This window comes from Numenius arquata, chromosome 3 (genome assembly GCF_964106895.1).
Source record: "Numenius arquata chromosome 3, bNumArq3.hap1.1, whole genome shotgun sequence".
Lineage (NCBI taxonomy): Eukaryota > Metazoa > Chordata > Aves > Charadriiformes > Scolopacidae > Numenius > Numenius arquata.
The window spans coordinates 25,934,015-25,959,880 of NC_133578.1; the positions used below are offsets into that span (position 1 = coordinate 25,934,015).

At 38.9% G+C, this 25,866-nt stretch overlaps 1 protein-coding gene across 1 annotated transcript in view; it reads right to left on the reverse strand.

Moving 5' to 3' along the window:
• The window catches only part of PDE11A (phosphodiesterase 11A), a 134,443-nt gene that overhangs the window by 77,454 nt on the left and 31,123 nt on the right, over positions 1–25,866 (reverse strand). The gene's annotated exons all lie outside the window — the stretch shown is intronic.

A 25,866-nucleotide genomic window follows, 5' to 3' on the forward strand; every position in this document is an offset into this window, starting at 1 on the left:
AATACTTAAATCCCTGTAGGACTGGCACTTTCACAGGGATGACAATGGATTGAAGTCCAATAACAACAGCATTTTTAAGCCACATACTGCTAACAAGTCTGTAACAAACTGCCGCTGCTGAGTGGTTCCCAAGCTTAGGCCTGAGACATTAAGTAAATTTTATAGGTACTGAATAGCCTTAACATTTGCAAAGCCAATGAGAGTTGGGGTACTCTGCTGTTTACAGAGCCAAAAGAATTCTGCAGCAGCTAACATTTCTTCTGCGCGGTCTGTCGACTGGGAGATTCACTGTAAGCAATTCTTTCTGTGACAAGTTTTGGCATTGAGAAAGTGGCATTTGACTTTGAAATTCCATTTAATTAGTAAATTACTGCTAAGCCAGGGAAGCAGGCTATTGAGACTATTTGAGGGAAAAAAACCCAAGAATTGTAAGCATCCAGAAGAACCAAAACATCAGCAACTGCTGTTCTACTTTATCTTCCTTAAACACTCCAACGTCTGCTCTACATACCTACTTAGTCTGTGTTTGAGTAATGATAAGCTTTCAAAAAGGATCTTCAGATCCTCAGAATTTTAAACCTTCACAGCTGCAGAATAACTGCAGATTTTAAGGGTGCACACAAATACACCTATACTGTAATTTGCAAACACTTCATTTTTGGCCTCTTCTTACCATTGTTCCCTCTGAAGGAAAATTACATACTTCAGACTCTACACTCATCTTTTTGGAGAGGCAGTAATTGAACTAGCCAACTATCACACCAGATCTCCAGGAAAGAGTGCACAAAACGAAAAAATAAAGTACAACTTTGACAAGTCGCAAAGAAGGGTTCATTTTTATTGTTTTTGTAAGAACTTCTCCGAGATAATTTTGTGTATTGCAGTTTAGGTTTTATTTCCAAAATGAAACAAAAAACCTATATATATTTTCTTGTAATACTAAATACCACAGCCAAGTAAGAGATGCAAAGCAGAAAAACTTTAACCTGAGAACCATCTGACGTTTAGTGCAATTATGAATATCAGTGAGACTGGATATGCTTTCACTATCTAATAAAGATAAATAAGTACAAGTATTTATTGCCCCCACATTGGAACCTCTATTCCCAAAAGTTTATGAACCTTCAGCCATCACAAAAACAGCTAGCAAAGATGTCTTTTTTTAGCAGGAAGAAAGGTAAGATTTTGCAATATTGAAAAACACTGCTCTCTGGAATCCAAATACCAAGGCTCTGATTCTATATAGAAATTAACATCCATAAAACACTGGTTTATGAAAAGTCAAGAGTCTGGAAAGCTGCTAACTTACATCATTATTTTCACCACTCAAACTAATTATGTAAGGTGCACTGCAACTAAGAAAGAGACACCAAGCTGTTTAAGATAATCAGTAGAAGAAATTAATAAATGTCCACAGATATGAAGAGGAAGCAATAAAAACCCAACCATCAGGTAGAGAGGAACCACTCTAACAGTAGATAAATAAATGATCCCCTGTTTACTTAAGAACAACTGACAAAACAAAAGCCTACTGTCATTCCTCTTTTGTACTTTCTGAATGGTAACAGTGAATGCTGCCTAAACCACTTTAGGCAAATTCGAAGCTAAATGCAGTACATCTAAAAGAAAATTTCCTTCCACACCTATTTTGAAGCAATGACAGGGAAAAAGCCTGCAGATTTCTTAAACAAAGAAACTTCCTAAGAAAGGAAATACACAGAATATAAAAACAACAAAGACATAGGTTTAACCGATATACCTCATTAATTTATTTTGGCAAATAAAATCAGTTGTAATGATTCATCAAGTACTTTGTAGCATATTAACAAACAAATCGGTAAATATGTAATAGCATATTTTATAAAAATGATGTTCAGTCTGAATAATAAGCTAATCTAATGAACCTGCTGAGATGTTGGAAAAGACTAGTATTTTTTTTTCATGCCAACTAGAAGGCATTCAGATACAATAACTGCAGGTTAATGAGATTATATTGTGAATTACCTGAGCATTCAGGGTGCAGGTAATCTGAACCAGTTTCTCATAGCTAACCCTCCAACAAGTACCGCATCTTTGGGTAGCAGCTACACTCACCTTACAAATCCACAGCAGCCTACAAAAGCTAAGAAGCTGTGCTCACAAACAGTTCAATATTTTATCAGGGAAGGAAACCTTCTATGAAAAGAAGATGACGTAATGGGCACCGGTTCAATACCTCACCCTCTTTATTTCTAAATTCTATTATTTCATTATGGGATTATTTTATATTAGGAGTATTAAAACACAACTACCAAGGGAATGAACAGGATAAATACTAGAAACTTTAACATTCATAGAATCATAGAATTGTCCAGGTTGGAAGAGACACTTGGGATCATCGAGTCCAACCATCTACCCTACACTACAAAGTTCTCCCCTATACCATATCCTTCAACACCACATCTAAATGTCTCTTAAACACATCCAGGGATGGCGACTCAACCACCTCCCTGGGCAGCCTATTCCAACGCCCGACCACTCTTTCTGTGAAAAATTCTTTCCTAATGTTCAGTCTAAACCTACCCTGTTGGAGCTTGAAGCCATTCCCTCTCGTTCTGTCATTAGTTACCTGTGCGAAGAGACCAGCACCAACCTCTCTACAGTGTCCTTTCAAGTAGTTGTAGAGAGTGATGAGGTCTCCCCTCAGCCTCCTCTTCCTCATACTAAACAGTCCCAGCTCCTTCAACTGCTCTTCATAGGATTTGTTTTCCAGGCCCTTCACCAGCTTTGTTGCCCTCCTCTGCGCTCGCTCCAGCACCTCGATATCTCTCTTGTATTGAGGTGCCCAAAACTGGACACAATACTCGAGGTGTGGCCTCATCAGTGCTGAGTACAGGGGCACAATCACCTCCCTACTTCTGCTGGTCACGCTATTTCTAATACAAGCCAGGATGCTGTTGGCTTTCTTGGCCACCTGGGCACACTGCCGGCTCATATTCAGCCGCTTGTCAATTAGAACCCCCAGGTCTCTTTCTTCCAGGCAGCTTTCCAGCCACACTTCCCCAAGCCTGTAGCGCTGCTTGGGATTATTGTGGCCCAAGTGCAGAACCTGGCACTTGCCCTTGTTGAAACTCATACCATTGATTTTGGCCCAAATTTTTATTCCCATTCAATTATGCAACCACTTACATTTTCAGCTAGGTCCTGGAGATGACATATCTTTTCTGCAAAACTACAACAGTAAGAGCAAATGACTGCCCTGACTATAGTTATTTTTTCCTTTCCACAGAATGATATATTCCCATTGTGTTAGTATCTCCACACATCTCCAAACTCGTATGCCCAAAGTTAGACTTTCAAATCCACAGTAAGAACTGAAGCAGTAGCTTGATATTTGGAAGTACAAAGCCTTCCTAACTTCTGCAGTATTAACTGCTAGGACAAGAAAGCTGCAACCCGCGCTTGTTTCGTTGGGGTTTTTTTATGGCATCAGTTCTGAAAGAGAGATGAAGCACACCAGTCCTTCCTCGTATTTCCATAGGACAGTCTTCCATATGTTTCCGCTTCATAATAACAGTTTATAACAGCCTATAGGCGGAAAGTTCTATACCTGGTTGCATAGTTGTCTGGGCACATCTGCATTTGGACACCTACACTACAGCATCATAATGTCTTGAGATGGGACACATTTTCCTTTCATCTGGCTTTTCATAGATGCTGAGACATCAGAATACCCAAGTTATAGGATGTTATTAGTATTCCTCTGAACTACTAAAAATAAGTTAAGGGTTTCTCTCAGGATCTGGGCTTGGATTTCACAATAACTGCATACATGATATAAATTTTTTTTACCATCAGAAACAGGCAGATGACGACCTCTGGCCAAGCTCTTTCTGACAACACCTGCCCTCAGGAGATAACACCTTTCCTTTCATCACACAGCCTGGGGATGATGGTCCTAACGGAGCCTGCAAACCCTTCCCCTGCTACCCAAGGAAAGCCCCTCCTGGCTCCCACTTTAAAAGCTCAAAAGAAGGCTATTTTCTAGAATTGGGTGTCTCATGGGAAACACGTTTTGAAATTTTCTCTCCATGAGAAGAAGGTATTAAGGCCTTTAGTTTCCTAGCCGCCTTTTTTTTTTTTTTATGACCGGTAACGATATAGACAACGAAGCTGCATGCATGCAGACCTGCAATGCAGAAAGTTATTAGCTAATCATGAAAAACAGCCAGTGCTGCAATGGCAGCACACTGCAGAGGTAAAATGCTAGCCTCACGTTTGCTGGCTGGAAAGCAGCCCTGAGTTCAGCTTCAGCTAAACGCAATGACATTTACCCTGCTTCCCCTGCATGCGGTTTCACCCGCACTAAGCATCCTCAGAGAGCACCCGCTGCCATAACTATCTGATGGACATAGTCTAACTCATGGCTTCTGACACACTCTGAGCACCCCCCTTGCCTGTGGTCACAAAAGAAAACAATTTTGATGTCTGATGGAAGAAAGAAGCTTCTCTGTAAGGCTTCCGTACTCAATCTGGCACAAACTCCAGGTTAACCTCTCAGCAAATTCTTGTCTGGTTCAACTGTTTTCTTTAGCAGCCACTACTAACTTCACTTTACACAGCTTGCTTGGTCAGCCTGTGGGGGAAGGGAGGTAGTACAGGCTTCCTAGAAAGAGAAAAAAATCCTTTTAAAGTAAACATTTTTGCTATAAAGTTATAAATATTTTGTGGGCATACTTAAAATCAAGTCAGGGAAGCCAGCTGCCCTTTGAAACACTTCCTAAAGTGTTAAAAATAGTCTCAGAGAATGAAATATTCTACTGAATTCTGAAAACGATAAACCAGAATCAACAGCAAAATAATTAAGCACAACATTCATCCAAACTCCACTACCTTCTGCCAGCTGTGCAGCGTCTGGCTATCCACACCTCTGATAAAATCTGATTGTCACCTAGGTTTGCAATTCTCAGAAATATTTTACAAAATTATTTTTCCACCCTATGGACAGAAAAATTGCTTGGTAGAGACACCCTATGAATTATGGGTGTACAGATAGGGCACACCACTCCTGCTTATATCAGTGAACCTGCAGAGGCTCCTGGGTCAATTTTTTATTGCCGTTTTTTTTTTTTTTTTAAATTTCTATTTGCATGTGGTTATTTATGCAGTACCAAAAAAATCCCCTAATGCTCACAAACATATGGCAGCATCTCTGTCCTATAAAGCTGACTATCTAACTATGGAAACTTTTGGTGGCTGTAAACAGCCTGAAAAGGACCACGGGAGCATTTCTTCAGCACTGACTCTGTGCTTGGCTGCCTCGTATAATTAGTGGCATACATTCAAACTAGATAACTGCGTCACCAGACAGATTACAATACGTCTCCTGTAGGAGCAGACTTATTACAGTTTTAAAACCTGGATCCTATGTAGGTCACTGTCCTCACGAGCCACGGAACTGGAAGACTTAGCGCATGCAGGACCAAGGGGCAGGAAAAAGCCAAAGTGCAGCTTAAATGGGTTCAGCCTCAGCCCCCAGCACTGCCCTCCCAATTGCTACAGCACAAAAACCGTCTTCTCTCTTTTCTGCTATGCACCTAGGACCTTTAAACTGGGAAAACAAATGAACACATTGCATTTGATTTACAATAATACACTTGTAAAACTGTTTAGACAGTCAGAACTATACACATCTACTAATACTATTTCATTTTTCTGGCAGATATTTGGAGGTTTCTTGGCCTAGTCACTTTTCAGCTAAACATTATTCCTATCTGCCATCACTAGCAGGAGATGAAGTTAAAACAAAAATTTAAACAAGCCATGCTGAATTATTCTGTCATACGCACAAAAACATTGGCAGTGGCTATTAAGTGTATTTTAGCCATATTCTGTAAGACATACTTAAACATTTTAACTCTGCATTGAATTTAGTACTTGGTATAAAGTGGGAAGGACAATAAATTGTACTGTAAATTTCCACAGAGCACTCATTTTAAATGCTGTTGCTCCAAATAAATCTGAAATATGAAAACATTTCTGCTAAAGACTAAAAAGCCAAAAATAATCTAAATATATGTAAAATGGCTACTATTCTCAGATCCAGTGTTCTGATCTCATACATGCAAAAATCTAGCTACTTTCACGGGAAATTTCTCCTTATTTTATACACATCTGAATCAGTGATGCCCAGTAATAAGCCCTGTCCCAGCAAACACTCCAAACTGCCACTCAATTATTCAACACGTGATACTAAGGAATTTCCAGGATTCCAGGATTTCCAGCAGGAAAAGCAAGGACAAAAGGAGGAGAAAAGTTACACAAGGATCAATAGTGGTTCTATTAAAGTGAGAAGCATATGAACTGAGGAAGAGTAGGGGTAGCAGTCAAAGACAAAATAGCAGCGACACAAAGAGCATCACCATGCTTGGGTTTACAGGTGCTAACACTATGCCAGGCCATCAGCACTTAGTCCTGGTGGTTCAGCCAGATGCACATCAAGCTTGAAAGCAAGGAAAAGTCACCTTGCAGGTAGCCCAAGTGAGGGCTGCAGAGTTAAAGTAATACAATTAAACCAGCAAACCAACATGCTTCTCTATTATAAGCAAGTTGAAAGCCATGGAGACTCCTCACTGCAAGGGCTACTGAGGACTCTCAAATCTGGATGGTGGAGGTATGCACCATGTCTGTGTGACCATCTGCTAACTGTGATCAGTTGGAAGGCCATTAAATCAACCTGCCAATTATAAAGCACGTTTCTTTATCAAGTCTAGTGTTTCCATCCATTGTTTCTGAAAGTTGGCAGGGCACTATCTTTTGTAGAAAAGTTTTACAGAGAAGTGCTAAGCAGCTTTTATTAATTCATCTGAAATAACATGAATGAGCAGCATTACAAAAGGTCATAATGTCCCCAAAGCCACAACTCCTACCTAACAATTCACTTTCTCTCCTTCAAAGGCTAACCATCAGTCATCTTTTACGCATCCAAATTATATCATCACCTTAATAAAAGTCAAGCTGAGAGGGCTCACTGAGGACATTTTGCCTGTTTAATGTTTTCCAGAGAGAACAAGAAGGGGTGTTACTGCCTGACTGCTCTTTCCTGTTTGAAGATGAGCCACTAGAGGCCAGTCCCCAGGCATGGGAGCCCGAAGCCGTTGTGTAAGGCAGTTCTGCAGTGCCTTAAGTCTCAATATATCAAAGCACTTTGGCAGACCATGAGCGAAGTGTTACAGCACCAATATCATGTTGCAATTTTTTTCCTAGAGACAGCAAAACTGAGCCAAAGAAAAACTAACTGATTTATCTGAGGGAAAGAAGAAGGTCAGGAAGAAAGATTTTGTCAAAATTTTGGAAAAGCTCCTGGTTCCTACTGTACCTGAATCAGTGGACCCAGCCTGCCCAAAGCCACTGTTATAAAAGCTTTGTGTCACTGCACGAGATGGGAGGATCTTGGTATTGACACTGCAGAGTGAGAGCAGTGAAGACTGATACTATCAATGCTAAGAACTTTAACTTGGCACAGGAGGATTAATAAACATCATTTCAAAGTTGATTTTTCCTACAACACAATTTCAGGCTTTGATTTTACCATTTTACCATTTCAAATTGCACCACATTTCTGATCTCTGGCAGATACTACCCATAATAACTGACCATGCTGACCATGCTAATTGAATGTTATTGAAACCAAGAATAAATTCCATATGCATCCATACATTGGATCCATACATTGAGAATGTCATCTTCAAGTCAAAATTCTACTTACAACTCAGTTACCAACTCCCAGTTCCTGTCAATGATGAGAACAAGATTTATTCATATACTTCTTGCTGCAGTCTTTAAGTACTAAAGCACACAAACTGGAAACTATTTCTGCTAATTCTTGACTTAGCCATAACTGAATGAAGATGTCTTCTTTCCCTTTTTGTACAAATCAAATTTTGCCTTTAGAGCCAGAGTTTAGGCACAGAATCAGAATCACAAACTGGTTGAGGTTGGCAGGGACCTCTGGAAATCATCTGGTCCAACCCTCTGCTCAAGCAGGACAACCTAGAGCTGGTTGCCCAGGACTGTGTCTAGACAGCTTTTGAATATCTCCAAGGCGAAGACTTCACAACCTCTCGGGGCCACCTATGCCAGTGCTTGATCACTCTCACGGTAAAGAAGTGTTTCCCAATGTTCAGACAGAGTTTCCTGTGTTTAAATTTATGCTCATTGACTCTTGTTATGTCATCGGGCACCACTGAGAAGAGTCTGGTTATGTCCTCTTTGCAACTTCTCACCATCTATTTATACACACTGATAAGACTCCCCATGAGCATTCTCTTCCCTACTAAACAGTCCCAACTCCTTCAGCCTTCCCTCATAGGAGATATGCTCCAGACCCTCAATCATCTTTGTGTACCTTTGTTGGACTCTGTCCAGTATGTCCATGTCTCTCTTATACTGGGAAGCCCACACATGGACACATTGCTATGAATCACGAGTGAAACTTAATCCTGCTGTTGCATAAACACTTCACGCAGTTTAACCAAAAAAGAAATTAGCTCATCTATATATAACAGTCTGCATTGAGATCACAGTGATATTACAAGTGATATTATATTAGTGATATCACAAGTTTCTATTCAGGTTCTTCTCTCGTATACTTCAAAAGGTGGGTTTTGGAAAAAAAAAAAAGTTACTTGAGCAGTAACCTTTTTTCATATTGGACTTGGTTTAACAGACAGAGAATGTTTCTAGAAGAAGTTACTGCAGAGGCCTGATCCTTTGCCATGCTGAACTCCTCTTCCACTGAGGTGCGTGTTCTTGCCTAACTAAAGCCAGTGCTGGTAAAAGTCCTTCTTTCTAACTGATACCCCAACTGGAACACAAAAGCCTGAATCTAACACATAAACCAAAAAGATTTCCCAGATAAAATTGTGTCTTGTATGAATAAGTTTAGGTCCCCTGACTGCCCACTGTTTGTAACACTAGTGGCAAAGGGGATGGAAAGGGTTGCTTCTGTTCAACTAGAAAAGAAAGCGTGAAGCAAGTTTTCTTATGCAAGTGAGATCCAGAATTTTGGTGACAGCTTAGAAGAAAGCCAAGGACTCAGGACATTAACTACATTCTCTTACATTACTGCTTGTCAAGCAAAGCATTTCTAGGGTTTCTTAGGCTACAGAAACTTTACCCCCAAATAGAAAAATATCTTCAATGGAGTGAAAATATCCCACAAAGGACAACATACAGCATAACTGGCCCTTCCTTTCACCACATTATTTTATGCCTATTTTCCCACCAGGATGTACCTGTTCCTTGACCCTTTCTTCCGTAATACATAGAAGCATCACAACCCAACATAATCACATCATTTTTGACATATATCCTTATGCAATTTCATTGAGTTTCTCCTTGACATTGAAAAATTTGCTAGTGGTAGTCTACAGTTGCATATTTTGAGTTTATGTACATTTAGTGACTAGTGTCAGTGCTACTGAATGTCATGGCACTTTATGCTGGTGACACATGTCTACTCTTCATACATTTCTCCCGAGAAAGCTGTTCTTATTCTCCTTTCCAGTTTTAAGATGAAAAATAATTGTAAAGAATACAGTGTATCCTCAGTGTATCATTTTTACCCATGTATTTTTTCTTAGAAATGCAATGTTTCTGCAAAAGCATAGTACCTTATTCTAGCAGAATTGATTATACAACTGGACACATTTGACAATATTGTTATTTGAATCTGATTATATTAATTGGGTAATCTGAATTAGTTTTTATTATAGCAATTTCACACCTGATTAAAAACACTTCTAACACTTACAACATGTATTGTAATTTCTACCTTTCACATTGTGAGTGTTAATGTTCCACATGAGAAAGTTGGGGAATAAACCCTACAAACCTTTACCTTTAAGAAAACAGCTTACAAACCTTCATGTTGAGCTCATATATGAAAAAAGCCATGCATAGAAATAATATCATCTTTAGAACAGTTTCCATGCAAAGTGACAGATAATTTGCTGGAGGGAAACTTATCCACAAATCTAGGCAGTGTCATTCTTAGTGGTCTAAGGTTAATAACTACTAAATTAGGGACAGATGAAAACTAACATAATACCAGGACAATAGAATAATTTCTTAAACCACAAAAACAAAAATGCTAATGCTTATTAGTTTTAAATGAAAGGAGCTTTTGAAAGACGATTACAAAGCACAGAAAATTTCCTTAACTGTTTTCTTAATAAAACTATTTACAGAGAAGTGTGTTGAGGAATTATATTACATTACCTCTCCTCCTCTTCAATATGAGCACAGTTTAAAAGGAACAATAGAAGAAAGGTAGCTGAGCCAAATATTGTTCTTATCTACATCACTGTGAGCCTGCAGTAATTCCTCTGACATCTTAATTTGGATTTACGTGGTTGTAATTTACAGAATTTTTTCATCTTTAAAACTGTGGAAAAGTGGTTGATGCCTCAAGGACATTTTCATCAGCTCTGGCTGTATCAATTTCACAGAAGGCAGATTGACATTAGGGTTTATTTTACCCTTTCCAGGCAGATGTTAGTCAGAAGAAGCTGAGCATAAATATTTACAGAATTTCTGTGGAACCATGTAATTTGTAATATGGTCTGATTGGATTGACAGTCTCTGCTTTCTCTACATCTCTGTGTTCTATGTCTACCAGGATGTCCAGATCTCACATTTTGCTTTTTAATCTATGCATAAGAATGTGCCAATAAAAACAGGAAAAGAAGTGACTATCTCCGCACAGAATTTTGAATCCTACCCATCATTTCAATGACAGCAAGTAAGAAAAATATATGGTATCTTTTGGTAAGACCCACAGCCACAATTTTAGAGAAAGTGATCTAAACTTGTGCCTCGGTTTTCTATCTTTACTTCACTGCAAAAATAGGAAAGGAACACATATGGGGGAAAAAAGATTGTCCAGCAAACAGTAAAATGTGCAACTTATGAAGATAAGCAATGATTTGATCTGCAATATTGAAAATATACCAGTTCTAGAATGCAAATGTGTTTTTATATTAAAAAGAATCCACTTCTGTTTTTAACCTTTGCTTAAAAAAGAAATAACTTGAATCCTTTTTGAGTTTAGTTGTTTTGCCCAGAATCTTCATTAGACATCAGTAAGAAAGAATCAGAGTATGAAGAAGAGCCACAAGCTTCAGGAGTCTGGTACCCCCTTTCAGTTTAAGTTAAGCCTTGGAAGAATAAATATTGCCAGACCAATTAAAAGTAATCCAGGCATATTCCTGAACTAAAAGCTCCTTTTTTTCTTTTCCTGGAATTCTCTCCAAAACCAGCACTTATGATAAGTGCTATTTTGGTACTTGTTGATTTCTTCCTTAGCCTCCACAAACTGCAGTCAGGGAGGTCAATATCATTAACTCTTTCCAGTTGCAGCTCATGTGAATTTAAAAATAAAATCAAATAATAATTTGGATATTTCCCCAATTCCTTAGAACTTACAAGTACACGTTCTAAAACAATGATTACCAGAATGCAGCTTTGACACACATTTTCTTGTGTATATATATGGGGCATGGTAATCTATTCAGTTGAAATTGTGGTAATTAACTCAGACAGTAAATTAGAGTCTTCCAAAACTGCCTTTGGAGCACAACTGATCGGCAAAGCACCAAGAGAAGCACTGCACTGCATATTACTGCACCTTTGAGTCTTAAGACTGGGTGGGCTACAGCAGCCTGACTTGGAAAATTTGATTTTTTCTGTGCTGCAGACTTCAAGGGGCTGATGAAAGCGTGTGGGCTGGTTTGGATGCCAGCCATGCGTTTTCCACACATCATTGTGTCTCCTGCACTAATGACTCACACCTGCACATGCTGCTATCTGATTTCTAGGCAAAGTTATTTATAAACTGCAACTGCAGAGCCAAATCCTGGTGGTATAACTATACAGATCATTATTTACCTAAAGCACTTGTCTGTGAAGCATTGACAATTTGGGGACAATGAATTCACTCTCCTTTCAGGTGCCATGAAAACTGGACACAGCTTCTTCTCTGATAAAACTCACTTCACAATTTTATCTTGCAGGCTGCTATGGATCTGATGTGGTAAAGCACTACTTTTCACCTGGCTGTGAGATGAACACAATCACAGACCTTTGAGGTCCCCTGGACACAGGAAAACATCCTATCTTCTCTCACAGCATGTACAGGAATTATTTGCCATACAGGCTGTTTATACCAGGAGACTTGTGTGTTGCAGGCCACCGTAGACATAAAAAGATCTTTTATTCCAGAAAAAATACTGTTGCCCCAAGCTTATGTTTACAGTCTTGCCTGAACTGTCTCAATCCCTGGTCCAGAGATGTATTCAAACCTTCACATTACAGTCTCTGCTTTCAGATGCTCTTCCCCCATGCTCAGAGTCTTTTGCTAGTTAAGACTGTAGGACCATCAGCATTTGGTAGCAATTAACGTATCTTTTTCTCCTTCCTCTGCAACTGCCCATGAAGTGGTTTTACTACAGCTTCAGATGAAGCCATTTGTCTTCCTCTCTTTCTTTGGGGTAATTTGGTGAAGGGCACAGAAAAAATAGTTCAGAACAACTGCCTAAATGACCTCTCTGCAAGAACAGCACTATGAACTATACAGTGAGTTACATCCTCAGAGATATAAACCAGCGATCTGCTGCAGTGTAAATTTTCAAAGATGTTAAACTTACACCTAGTAAATACGCAGCATCCTGCCCCTTAATGCTGAAAATCATAGCGTTTTGAATCTTGGATGAAAGTGATTGCGTATCTAAACAAAGCTGTTTAGATGGAAAAAAACCTCAAGCCATTATATGGAAAATCAGGTATATAAGCAAGCCTGTAAGTTATTTATACAGACATGCATTTTGCTTCCAGCAACACAAGATTCTTCCAAACATATACTTATGTATACTTCATAAAGTGTGCCTTAGAAAAACCTGCAACGTATTAATATTAATGTGGTTGTTGAACTGTAGACTTGAGGGCATTTGACTTCAGGTAGTTGTGTTCAAAAATCAATATGCTACTGTCTTCTTTGGTGCAAATTTACTGATGTTAAGTGCTTACTTCTGCCTACATTATTAACAGTTCAATTTAGGACCAAATTATTTCAAATGTTTACAGAGCACCCAGCAAAACAAGGCTTCACTTCCAGTTGCAACCTTTAAGTTGCAACTTAAATCATAGTTCATTCAGCTCTATAGTACCAAGGAATAAAATCCTTTACAAACTGAGTAAGGATATCTGGTCTTTAAGCTATAGAAATAATAGGAAAACAGTCTGGCTTATCATCATATGAGCTATTCTCCCCCCATAGGTATTTTATTAATAAATGCATGAAAAGAACAGTGTTCTTGATTTTATTAGGATCCGAGTAGGCTTTCTCCTTCTTTGTCTCCATAATTTCAGACTGTAAAAGTTGTCATTAAACAAGCAATGAATACTAACCAAAGCAAAGCTGAATGATCAGGGAAGCCCCCTGGGTCAAACACCCATGCTTCTTACAGCTGAGTAGAACTACAACAGAGATGCAAAGAGAAATTCAAATTTAGCTCACTGCACATCTGCCTATATTTGCTCTCCTTCTGCTTTTATTCCTATTCCACATGAATTTAAGCATTTTCTCAATGCCCACTATTTTTATCTTAACTTCATCTGCTTAAGAAACTACCAGTTTTAGCTTAGATTATCTTTTGATAGGCATTCAAGATAAGCATTTAATAAGATGTTGCAGTCCTTACACACACTCATTTTTCCACCTTTTCTGCCACCCTTTTCCAATACTGGTTTATTCTCTTCTCAAAATTCTTATTTCCAGCTCCATCTCTGCTTACAGAACAACGAATTTTAGTTCAGCTATTGCTTCTTAAAAAAAAAAAGTTTATCTTATGTTGCTGTAATTCGTTTTATGTGATTTACTATTTGTTTTTAATAGTAAGAAATGCACTACCTCCATAAAGAAAGTCTTCTCTTTATTCACAGAACTGGAATAGCCCAAGAAAGAATGGATGAAATCTGCATGCTAGCCTGTCAATTGTCCCAAAATATTATTATAGGCAGGTAAACACGACTTATTCTTGGTACATTTTTCATGACAAAAGTTTACCAGTACCTATGCGATAGTGGATTTTATGTTTCTGAGAAACTGAATTCAAAGCATAAATTGATTTCACTGAAAAAGACCAATAGATGGTGCCAGTACTATCAAATCCAAAGTACCAAAGAGCTCTATATCCTTAAAAAAATTGCCTGAAGCATTTAAATAAAGAACTTGCTGCTCCCTTTTCTGTGCAATGAGATTCTTGCTTCTGAAACAGTTCATTTTTAATTAGCAACTGTAAATCTGATTTCAGATTCTAATTCTATGACTTGCATGGATGAAGCATGCAAAATTTGGTCCTTTTGCCAGTCTACATTTATGCTTTCATTTTTACTGATTCAGTTTGATATATTCCCTTTACCCTTTTTAAAGCAAAAGCATTTATAAAATAAGAACTCAAATAGTCTTTTAAATCCTCCTATTCTCACCTTGCTAGCAAAAATGCTATAAATGAGTGTGGTAGCTGAGTGCATTCATGGATATATGGATGCAACAGGTTTGGTTTAAGTAATACAAAATAGGATCTTACTTCAATCTGTATATTAATCTGATATTAAGAAATGTAGCTGATTACCTTATAAGCCAAACTACAACCAAAAGAAAATTATATTTCGCAGTTTCATATTCATACAAAACACTATGCACTGTAATAATATATATAATATAATATGATAACTCAGGAAAGATGAGGAGGGACTCTTTTTAAGGGAGTGTAGTGACAGGACAAGGGGTAATGGTTTTAAACTGAAAGAGATTTAGATTAGATATCAGGAAGAAATTCTTTACTGTGAGGGTAGTAAGCCACTGGAACAGGTTGCCTGGAGAAGCTGTGGATGCCCCATCCCTAGAGGTGTTCAAGGCCAGGCTGGACGGGGCTTTGAGCAACCTGGTCTAGTGGGAGGTGTCCCTGCCCGTGGCAGGGGGGTTGGAACTTGATGATCTTTAAGGTCCCTTCCAACTCTAACCATTCTATGATTCTATGAACTATATAATAATCTCCTCAGTGCACACATGTAGTAATCATAAAAATAACTGCAACTGTGATAGTTCTCCAATAGTTCAATTACAGAGTTCTACATTAAAAACCTCTCAAAATGGACCCCCAGTGAAGTTTTATGTAAAATTTAAATCAAAGGGTTTTGTATCTCATCATCTGCATTTCAGGATGAATTCTGGCTCTTGAGATGCTACTTTGGCTACAGGGTAATAAAGGACTGCAATGGAATTTACACAGTTGCTGGGACTAAGCCATCTCACAACCTGCTCCCTTTGCAACACCTGTAGGGGTGCGATTGTGTCAGAGACAAGCTGTGTTTAAGTAGCACACAGTGGGCACCATATTTAAACTCAAAATAATTATAAGGATTATAAATAATGTGTATTTTCATGCTGTTACTATGTTGTTCACAGCTACATCCCATAGCAAAAGCACGTTAGAGTGATTATTTTACCAACAGTAAATAAAAGAGGTCTGGGGGAGAAACAAATCAAGATTTCTAATTTGTAGTGATCAATGTTGGTGTATCTACTCATTTCCTAGAGAGTTCACAGATGAAGTGAACAGATGTAACATTTGATATTCCACGTAACTCATGTTGCTCAGACTTACTCCTTCCGTAAGTGAGCAATATAGTGAGGACTACACATTATAGTTAAGATTATTATTTAAAGGCAAACAACTTTAGGTGGTATTTCACAAAACGATACAGAAGATAGTTTTATCACAGTAAGTCAGGTACCAATATATACATCATGCAATATATACATCATGCATATAAAATAGAAAGGAAATATATGAGAAATAAAAAGAAAATACAGAAAAAGAATTGGTGTTTCTCACATTTTCCAATTAATGTTGAAATACAATATCACTACCAAGCTCAGGACAAACTCGACTCCTTGGATCCCCAAGGTCAGACAAAATTATTGTCAGAAGAAAGGTCTCACTGCAAGAAGAGACTAAAAAAGCCTGCTAAGAAAAAGGAGTTCTGAATCAAAGGTGTTATGCCATCTCATGTGTGTCCTGGTTCTACGAAACAAATTTAGGTATCACTGTGCCTCCAACTTTATTTTGTGAAATTTTAAGATACTTCTAAAGCAAAACATGCTTACATGCTCTGGACAATCCTGCACATGCTCTGGGCAATCCTGCTTCAGCAGGGGAGTTGGACTAGATGATCTTTATGGTCCCTTCCAACTCTAAAAATTCCGTGAAAATTCAGTGAAACAAACCAAAACACATCAGGTGATTAACAATATTTGGAAAAATTAGTTTTCTCACTCAGCTTCCTAAGATCAAAATATATATAACATATCAACATAGTCATGAATAAAGCCACTGTTCTTGAAGGTGCTACTTCTGGTTTGATACTTATTTTATCTCAGTCTGGTTGTTCATATATACATAATCACAGAAAATGAAATGCTGATCTAGACCCATAGTTGTGCTAATATATATATAAATTTCTTTAAAGAAAAAATATAAGGGGCAAACTTATACTTCACAAAGCTTCTGTCCCAAATGCTTAAGAAGTCAAAATTAGAACAGGGCATTGCCTTTAACTAAATTAAACAATTCACTTTTCCTCATGCAAGCTGCACTTACGCTGCCTTAAATGTGACCATCTTGCTCAGAATATATTCAGCATACAATTATTTTCTCTCTTATTAATGGAAGAAAAGATTAGTTCCAGCAGCCAGGACACAAAGAAGTAAACAGTCAGAGTTGTGGTTTCTTTCTCAGCTCTACCACTGACCTGGAAGGTTACTGCAAGCCACTGCTTCTAAGTGAACATCACTGGAAGATTCCAAAGTATTATGAAAGTACCCAGAGAGCAAAATGTTTTAATTTCCCAAACAGTCTTTATTAAAAAACAGATTTTTCCTCTGCTCCCATATCAATATGAAAGTTTTAAGTTCTTCATAGATAAAGCAGTCCATAAGAATGATGCATTTTTTCCTGCTCCCCCAAGAAGCTATTTCTTTTCTCCTACAGTTGCTCTGTACTGAGGAACAGCCAAGGCACCAGACAAGCATTGCTTTTTTTTTTCCTGTGTTAGTTACCACTGTTGATCACAGCCTCTGGCTTCAGAAGTGCCAGACCCCCTCCTTGTCCCAGAGAAGGGAAATGCTCCTTCCCAGCCCCAGGACCCTAGGTAGCAGTGATACTGCTCTTAGGTCTCCTTAGGAGGATATGTCTCCATAAAAACGTACTACGATCAGATGATAACAGCTGGTAAATGAAGTGCCATAAAGGAAAGGAAACGGAAACCATGGGTTTCCATGCCAGAACTGCACCCAATATGTGGACAAGCATACTGAAAACAGACTTTCACAGTCATCCTGCAAGCATGTGTTTATGTGATGACAAATGTTACGCTTCCTAGCATAACTAAACAGGCTTGACTTATTACCAGCAGCTACACTAGAGCTAGCAAACTGCAATAAATACACAAATAAATACCCATGAAGCTTCATTTTTAATTAAAAAAAAAAAAATCAATTTCCTGCTGATGTGTTCAGCATCCATTTACATTCCTGGGGAAAAAAAAAAGCAAGGTACACTTGAATTTATAAGTAAGTCTTTCCCTTCCCACACACTGTATGGAGGCAGACAATGGGAACAGCATTACAGTAACAATACCAGTAGCAAACTGACACTTTGTGCTTATTTTGTGTGTTCCCATAAATGCAAGAGAAATGTGAAAGGGCAGCAACCAGTCATCTTATGTTTTTTGGTTTCTGAAGGAAAAAGTCAGGTCATGAATGGTTACCACAAACACTTCTGCAATTTCTAGAAATGTGTGGGGAAACTCTTCAAACACATCAGTTGGGAGACAAGATGCTTATTGAGAAGGAGCTAATTCTGATCACGAGAAAGTGATGCCCTCTCTTTTTGTGCCCATTTAGCTCACTTGTGATTCCAAGTTGGTTTCATTAAAAGGAGAACTAGATTAAGGAAGCAAATATTCTCTGAAGCCATGCTATTTTATATAAAGAGTGTATTAAGTCTCATCACATTGAACCAAGCAGAAAATAAGATATTTTTTTTTTTGCTTTAAGTGCTAACCCTCTTTAAGTTAGCCTTCAGACAAAAACTTTCTTCCCCATTTTAGTCAGGGCTCTGCTACTTCTCACTAGTATATGCCCACAAACCTCTTTTTTTTTCTGCTTACACAGGCACATACCACATAAGCACCTCTGTTTTGGCCTGTGACGATCAGTTTCAGGACATCTGCTGAGTTGAGCCTTATGTTCCATAAAGAAGCCCAATTGCTTTACATGGCTATCAACAAAAGAAGAGCCCAGTGATTAACGCTACCAACTTTAAGAAGATTTAGCCAAACATTTGACAATACCAATATGCATGTTTATAATGCACTTACTACTCCATTAACCAATGAAAGGAAAAACACTCTCCTTGTTTTAGACATGAAAAAAAGTGTTGTGGTTGTCTCCCTGTGTTTTTCACTGTGAGTCATCTTGCATAAAAAGTCCCTTGATTTCAACTATACTGCAGAACACCACATTCATTTACTTCCAGCTGCATGAAGTCTATAATCCCAGTGTCTGAGAGCTCTTCAGATGTGAGCTGCTGCCCATTCTTACAGCTGCTAATACAACTAGCTAATGGTATTGAACCCAATTACTTATGTTATCCTGTGTAATAAAAAATACAATTGGGGTCTTAATTCAATAGGATTAAAAGACACACAGAGAATTAAAACCTCATGTGGAAAACATACTGCATTTCTCACAAAGAGCAATAGAGTTCTCCCTGCAAATTAAAAGATGGAGTTATAGTTAAAGGGGACAAGTTCTGACCTTTTCTTCCCCAGTCCCAACTCAGGAGACCACCGACACCTCTTCTTCTCCCTAAGTCACAGGAGAAGATGCATATAGGTGGAAATCAGACATGCACACGTGAGAACTGTATGCATAAGCGGGTGGGACAATGGCACAGAGTGCAAGGTGGCATTTGGAGCTCTTAAAGACTGCAGAGACAGCCCAGAGAAGCTGCAGTAAATTAGACTTGCTGAGGTTGACTGTTCTAATGTCTACTGAACTTTGCAGTGACCTCCAGAGCACCAAACAATCTTGAAAATTTAAAACAACCCCTCGTTCCTCTACCTCCAGGCTGACCTCTGCTTATAACGCTTCTGCCAGGTACAACAGATTAAAGCTAAGGATTGCAGATTTGGAGCAAACTGTGCTTGGTATGTTCTCAAGTCAGTATAAGTTATAAGTAAATAGGCCATTTATAATCAAAACTTATAACCACCTATAAAACCTTGTACCCCACAAGTCTGGTGTGTTATATGACTCTCAGTCGCACGATACCTTGAACATAATTTTAATATTAGCTATTATGACTTTATTAACAACCTGAGAGGAGTATACCTATTCTCTTCACTATTCTAAAAAAAATTCAAAAATCTGTTTAAAAAACCCACATAGTAAGGGAAAAGAAAAGACAGTGAAAGATAATATTGAGAGCTTCTTGAAATAACATATATGGACTTAATCCTGGGATCCTGTTATCATCAGTATGGTTTGTATTCTTATGTCTGAGTAATATTTTGTTACTACATTTTATTAATACTGCTAACAGAGCATAATTCATCAATAATGCCTTTTTTTCCTTTTATGAAAGAATACAGTTATAGAATCATAGAATTGTCTAGGTTGGAAGGGACCTTTCAGATCGCCTAGTCCAACCACCAACCTAACGCTGCCAAAACCACTACTAAACCATATTTGTAAGCACTACGTCTACCCGTCTTTTAAATACCACCAGGGATGGCGACTCAACCACTTCCCTGGGAAGCCTGTTCCAATCCTCAATAACCCTTTCAGTGAAGAATTATTTTTTCCTAATATCCAATCTAAACCTCCCCTGGCACAACTTGAGGCCATTTCCTCTTGTCCTATCGCCTGTGACTTGGGAGAAGAGACCAACCCTCACCTCTCTACAACCTCCTTTCAGGCGGTTGTAGAGAGCAATAAGGTCTCCTCTCAGCCTCCTTTTCTCTAGGCTGAGCAACACCATCTCCCTCAGCCACTCCTCATAAGACTTGTGCTCCAGACCCCTCACCAGCTTTGTTGCCCTTCTCTGGACCCGCTCCAGCACCTCAATGCCCTTCTTGTAGTGATGGGCCCAAAACTGGACACAGTATTCAAGGTAGGGCCTCCATCAGTGCCAAGTACAGGGGGACAATCACTTTCCTAGTCCTGCTCACCACACTGTTCCTGATACAGGCCAGGATGCTGTTGGCTGCCTTGGCCACCTGGGCACACGGCTGGCTCATGTTCAGCTGACAGCTGACCAACACCCCCAGGTCCTTTTCTGCCAGGCAGCTCTCCAGCCACTCTTCCCCAAGCCTGTAGTGCTGCATGGTGGTGTTGTGAGCCAAGTGCAGGACCCAGCACTTGGTCTTGTTGAACCTCATCCCATTGGCCTCAGCCAATCAATCCAGCCTGTCCAGATTCCTCTGTTGAGCCATCCCACCCTCAAGGATATCAACACTCCCACCTAACTTGGTGTCATCTGCAAACTTGCTGAGGATGCACTCAAATCCCCTCGACCAGATCATTGATAAAGGTATTGAAGAGAACCGGCCCCAATACCAAGCCCTGGGGGACGCCACTCGTGACTGACCACCAACTAGATTTAACTCCAAGCCATGGGCAGCCAGCTTCTCCAGGAAAATGCTGTGGGAAACCGTGTCAAAGGCCTTACTAAAGTCCACTTGTATTTGTCCAGAGTGAAGGAAAATTTCCTGCCAAAAGAATCCACATCTTTTCCTCCAGAAAAGAAATGAAAAACCTTCTTAGTGTGAATCTATGTCTGTGCTCTGGGGTACATAGTGCCTATGATAAGTAACTATATAGTATGTCAAAAAGAGTACAAGAAAGAAAGGTACATTGAAGTACGCTGATCCAAAAAATATTAACTGTGAACAAAACAGAATTTATGGAACCTGCTCCAGAAAACCAAAGTATTCCAAACAGCTGGCTTTAAGAGGACTTCCTGAAAAAATTAACCATGTTAATACTGGAAAAATCATCAACACAGTTGGCTTTTTGGTTTGATTTTTTTTGTTTGGGTTTTTTTGTGGGTTTTGGTTTTTTTTAAGTATTAAACTATAATGCATAAGGAAAACACGTAGTATGTTTTTGATAGAAAGGAATCTTGAATATTGTTTCAGGACCCTTCTACTGTACCGTAACTACTAACATAAAACTGCATTAATGCAAATGTGGCAGAGGTATCTATTTATCATTCTGTCCCTGGAAAGACTAGATCCAGCTTTTGGCCTAATGCGACTACCCTGTGATTACCTGAGCCAGGCCAATCTGTAAACCTAGTCTAGTTCTTAGAGGTGAAAAGTTTGCTACTCCTACAGTTTCTCAACTGTGACCACTACTACGTGATTTTTCTTCTTTCCTTGACATTCCTTTTTGTGACCTACTTTCAGCTGAAAAATTTATGAAGTACAAAAATTAAATTCCCTCAAAGTGTCCAAAAGGTCCACAGAAGCCTACTGAAAGGTCAGCAGACATGTATTTACAACATCCCATCTGTCATTTTTGTAATACTTCTACCATCTCTTTGGAGAAGCTGCCTCCTGCTCGTTGCCTGTACAGCACCTGCTGTACTGGGGTCTTGGGGCCATGAGTGAGACTTCTAGGTTAAAAAAAACATAAATAATGTATGGATATATGAAATGAAGGCACACACTTTCAAAAAATACAAGCCTACAATGTGCCTAAAAAAGCCAAGGATTCATCGTCTCCATAATACTTGCATTGAAAATTTTCTCATTAGAATTACTACTCCTGTTATTCTCTTGAGAGCTAAGTCATTCGATGTATTACAATTTCATGAAAAGAAATCACAACATAGTTTAGGACTGTTCAAGAGCAGCACACAATAATGATGCAAAACACATATCTTTGCTTCCGAGTTTAACTTGGACACAGTGAGCACCCATGAAGGAGCTGCACTGCCTAGAAATGAAGATTTCCCCTCCCCATGCCAGACCCCAATCTGGCTGCTGCCATGGTTAAACCAACACCAAGGCTCAAACCCTGGATTCCAGGTTTTTAGTTGACTGGTGAATTTTATCTAGAGTATATTTTACCTGGAGCACTTTCTGGGCATTCAAGAGCTGGCTAAGAATCCCATATAGACACAGTGATTACATCTAAGTACAGAATTAACTTCAGGATCTCCTTGAAGCAGTCTCTGCAGAAGGAGAGATACTGGCTAATAACAATCGTTCAGAGAGCTAAGGAACAACACAGGATAAACTAGGGACTCTAACCAAGAAATAAATGGCATTATTTTCATTTCTACCTGGAAAAAAAAAAATACAGTATCAGTAGTATTTGCTAAACAGCTTAAATTGTTTAAACAAAAAGAGACTTGAGGGTCTTAAAAACACATTAGCTTCTATATCAGAATGATTACCTTTTATTTTCCTCTTTTAAGCTGATCTAATATCCCACAGCACTTGAACAACCTAGTTAAGCAGACCAATCTATCTCTTTGTTTTATGGATTTCCTCTTTTTGACTATTTAATCTCCCTCCCTCTCATAGACTTTCCCCCAAACCCCACAATTTAACCTAGGGCAGGAGGTGTTCTCATTTTTACAACACAAAAAAATAAATCTGGGGCTCTGGAAGAGGCATTAATGTTCTGGTAATCAAAGCTGCCAGCTACATACAAAAAGCAAGAATGAAAAGGTGACTTCCTGCAGAGTTTCATAAGCTTGCATGAAAGCTCGTTACCGCTTGTCTGAACACTAACTGCTGCAGATTAACTACAGCTGAGAGATGAGAGGTCAAAACTCAGGATATGTTAGGAGTTTGTTAAAACTCGAGTTCAAAGAATTAACTAACCTGGAGTATTTTTGCACTTGGCACCCAGACTAATGCTTTCTGAAAGTATTTGTACTGACCAAAAGATGACAAGAAGAAAAATTAAGACACATTTGTATCCTAACCTAATTTCCAAGAAGACTGAACTGAATTAAAGTTATTGCCAATTTTGCCTCTTAGAAGGGGGGTATGAAAGTAAACATTATCTTACTAGTAGGCTTTGGCTATTATTTCAATACAATTTTTCAACAATTAATGTTACCCTATATACAAAGCTCAACTGATATCAGGATCGTTTTGTTGGTTCTTTGGTTTCTTTCCCTCTCTCCTTTTTTCTCTCCACACTACTATCCTTCTTGCATATTTAAAGGTATACAACCAGCCCCTCAGCTATGCAACTAAGTAAACTTAGTTAACACAGCTAAGTTTTCGTAATTGTTCCTATCTGCAAACAATTTAGTGGGGACATAGGATACTCTACATCCTTGTATTCTTTTCTACTAATGCCTGAAAGTGGAGACATAGAATGCCTGTGTGGCAAACAGTGCCAGCCTGTGATAACCTCCAGTACCAATTTTCACTGGCCTGAAATCTAGTAGTCCTTTGAACATGCTGAAAGATTTTGTGGAATGACCCTTCCTACCACCACCATGTTAAGTGTCTGTGTGAGAAGTGATGCATGCTGAGCTCTACCCAACAGCTAATCTATTGTGACTCTTACCCCTTTCACAGATGCACCCCCGCAAAAAGCATATGGAGAAAACAGACATTAGCAAAATGATAGCAACAGGGTAAGAAAAAGGGAACACACTGACAGAAGACAGGTTTCGTGTACAGCACCAGGGTAACACTGCCTATTGCAAACAGGAGGATACAACTTTTGAAGTTGGAGAAGAAAAGCAAGCTATAGAAAGAGCCATAAACTAGAACATAGTTGAATGTTCATAGTTCAATCATAGTGAACTAGAACACACTAGAATGAAAAAGTTCTGAGGATGCAATTAAAAAAAAAAACAAACCCAAACCTATTTTTTTTTAAAACCACATGGACAGTGTTGGGGTCCTCACAGTACCTGTGACATGTATCCAGCCATGTGTATCCCAGCTCACAGCCAAGCATCAAGGCCTTCTTTATAGAACTTTGGTGTGCAAGAGCTTGGCAAAGAAAATATTTTCAGAAACAGCTTGAGAAAAATATATTTTGAGTAGATTAAAAGAAAAAAGGCAAAATTCAAAGGAGCTTCTCCCTGAAGAAAAAATCAGCACAGAAATATTCCTCTTAGACATCTAAAATGTGATAAAGCTATAAATAATAAAAAAAATTATCTCGTTGGAAAATGTTCAGCTACTTTCAGCATCTAACAAAAGAAAAGGTTGTTCAATTTTTAATAATTGATGACACTGCCATACTGAAGCAGCAATGTATGCAGACACACCAGATAACTTTGTGGATGAACAGGGAGGTAGCTATAGAGTGCAAGGCATTTCTTGGATCAGGTAGCCATAAGACTATTTTTGAGTGAAGATGCCTGAAGTACACCTTGAGTCTTGCTTTAGGTGTCCGAGTCCATTTTTAGATCTGATCATCTCATTGTGTCACCTTCAGAACAACAGTGAAAAGTTGAAGGCAAATAAGGTCTGAGGCTACACAACGAAGTCACAGGAAAAGAAATAGCAAAACATTGCTCATAAAGCAAACATGACCCACAGAAAGCTCTGAATACAATTGTGAATATGACTTCAATTCTGGCAGTTACTCAATGTTTGAGTACTTTTGTCTACAGTGAGTGAAGTCTCAGTTATTCACGTGTGCTAAGGATCTGGATATCAAAATCAACCTCACATGGTAAGTCACTTGCAGACAAACTACGGAGCAAAAAAGAAGTATCTTATCTTCCCACGTAAGCTCATTGTTTTAGAGAACTAACTCTGCTTCTTCAGTATTGCAGGCAGAAAGGAGAGGCGTTGTCAGAACCAACGTGCAAGTAAGCGAGGTTAGGTTTATTAAGATTTTGATGCAATACAAAGGTGATGAGAAACTTCAAGCACAACGGCTGGTGTCGTAGTGCCTTACATCCACTTGATGGCAGTGTGAACAGGCTGCTACTACTTACATAAACGGACTGTGACCACTCAACGGTTTCAGTCCTCGCCTAGAAACGTAAATCGCTAGTCTGACATGGAGAGCTGCAAACCCGTGTAGTGTTCTTCGCCTAAAGCTGGGCTGATGTGGCATAAATGTCTTTCAGAAAACGTGGAAGAAGCATGAAGATGGGTAACTACAGTTATATTTAATTAACACTTACAAAACATGCTACCATGTTGTCAGTGCTAAAAATTTACTAAAAATACCAGAAACACCAAGCTAAAGAGAGTCACAACTTATCTTTGGGATACACTACCATAGTTATATATGTTCATCAAATTTTACATTATTATCATAACCAAGTAGGAAAGCAAGCCACTAGAGGGGGTGAGACCCTTTTCTGATGACACACATGAGCGCTAGACTCAAACGCAGACGTGCAAGATGCTTTCTCCATCACTTGTTGCTGTGCCCTCAGCCTGGGTCTGCCCCAGCTTTTCACTCCCCCAGCCCTGCCCTTTCCTGCCTCCCCTCCTCCTCTCCCTGATGCAAAAATTTGTCTTAAGACGACAACAGTTTCTGCATGCCCACTTGTGCTTCTGAATGCTATTTTACAATCAGCCTATTCTCAGGGTTTTTTTTGTGTGACAGTAACTGCAAATGAAAGTGATAAGGTATCAGGATGCAGCTCTGGATAATGCAAGAGTACCAATGACAAAACCACAGATTTGAGTATTAATTCAGTAGTCCCAGTGCCAGTCTAACAGGGATATGATAACCATACCATTAGGCATGGC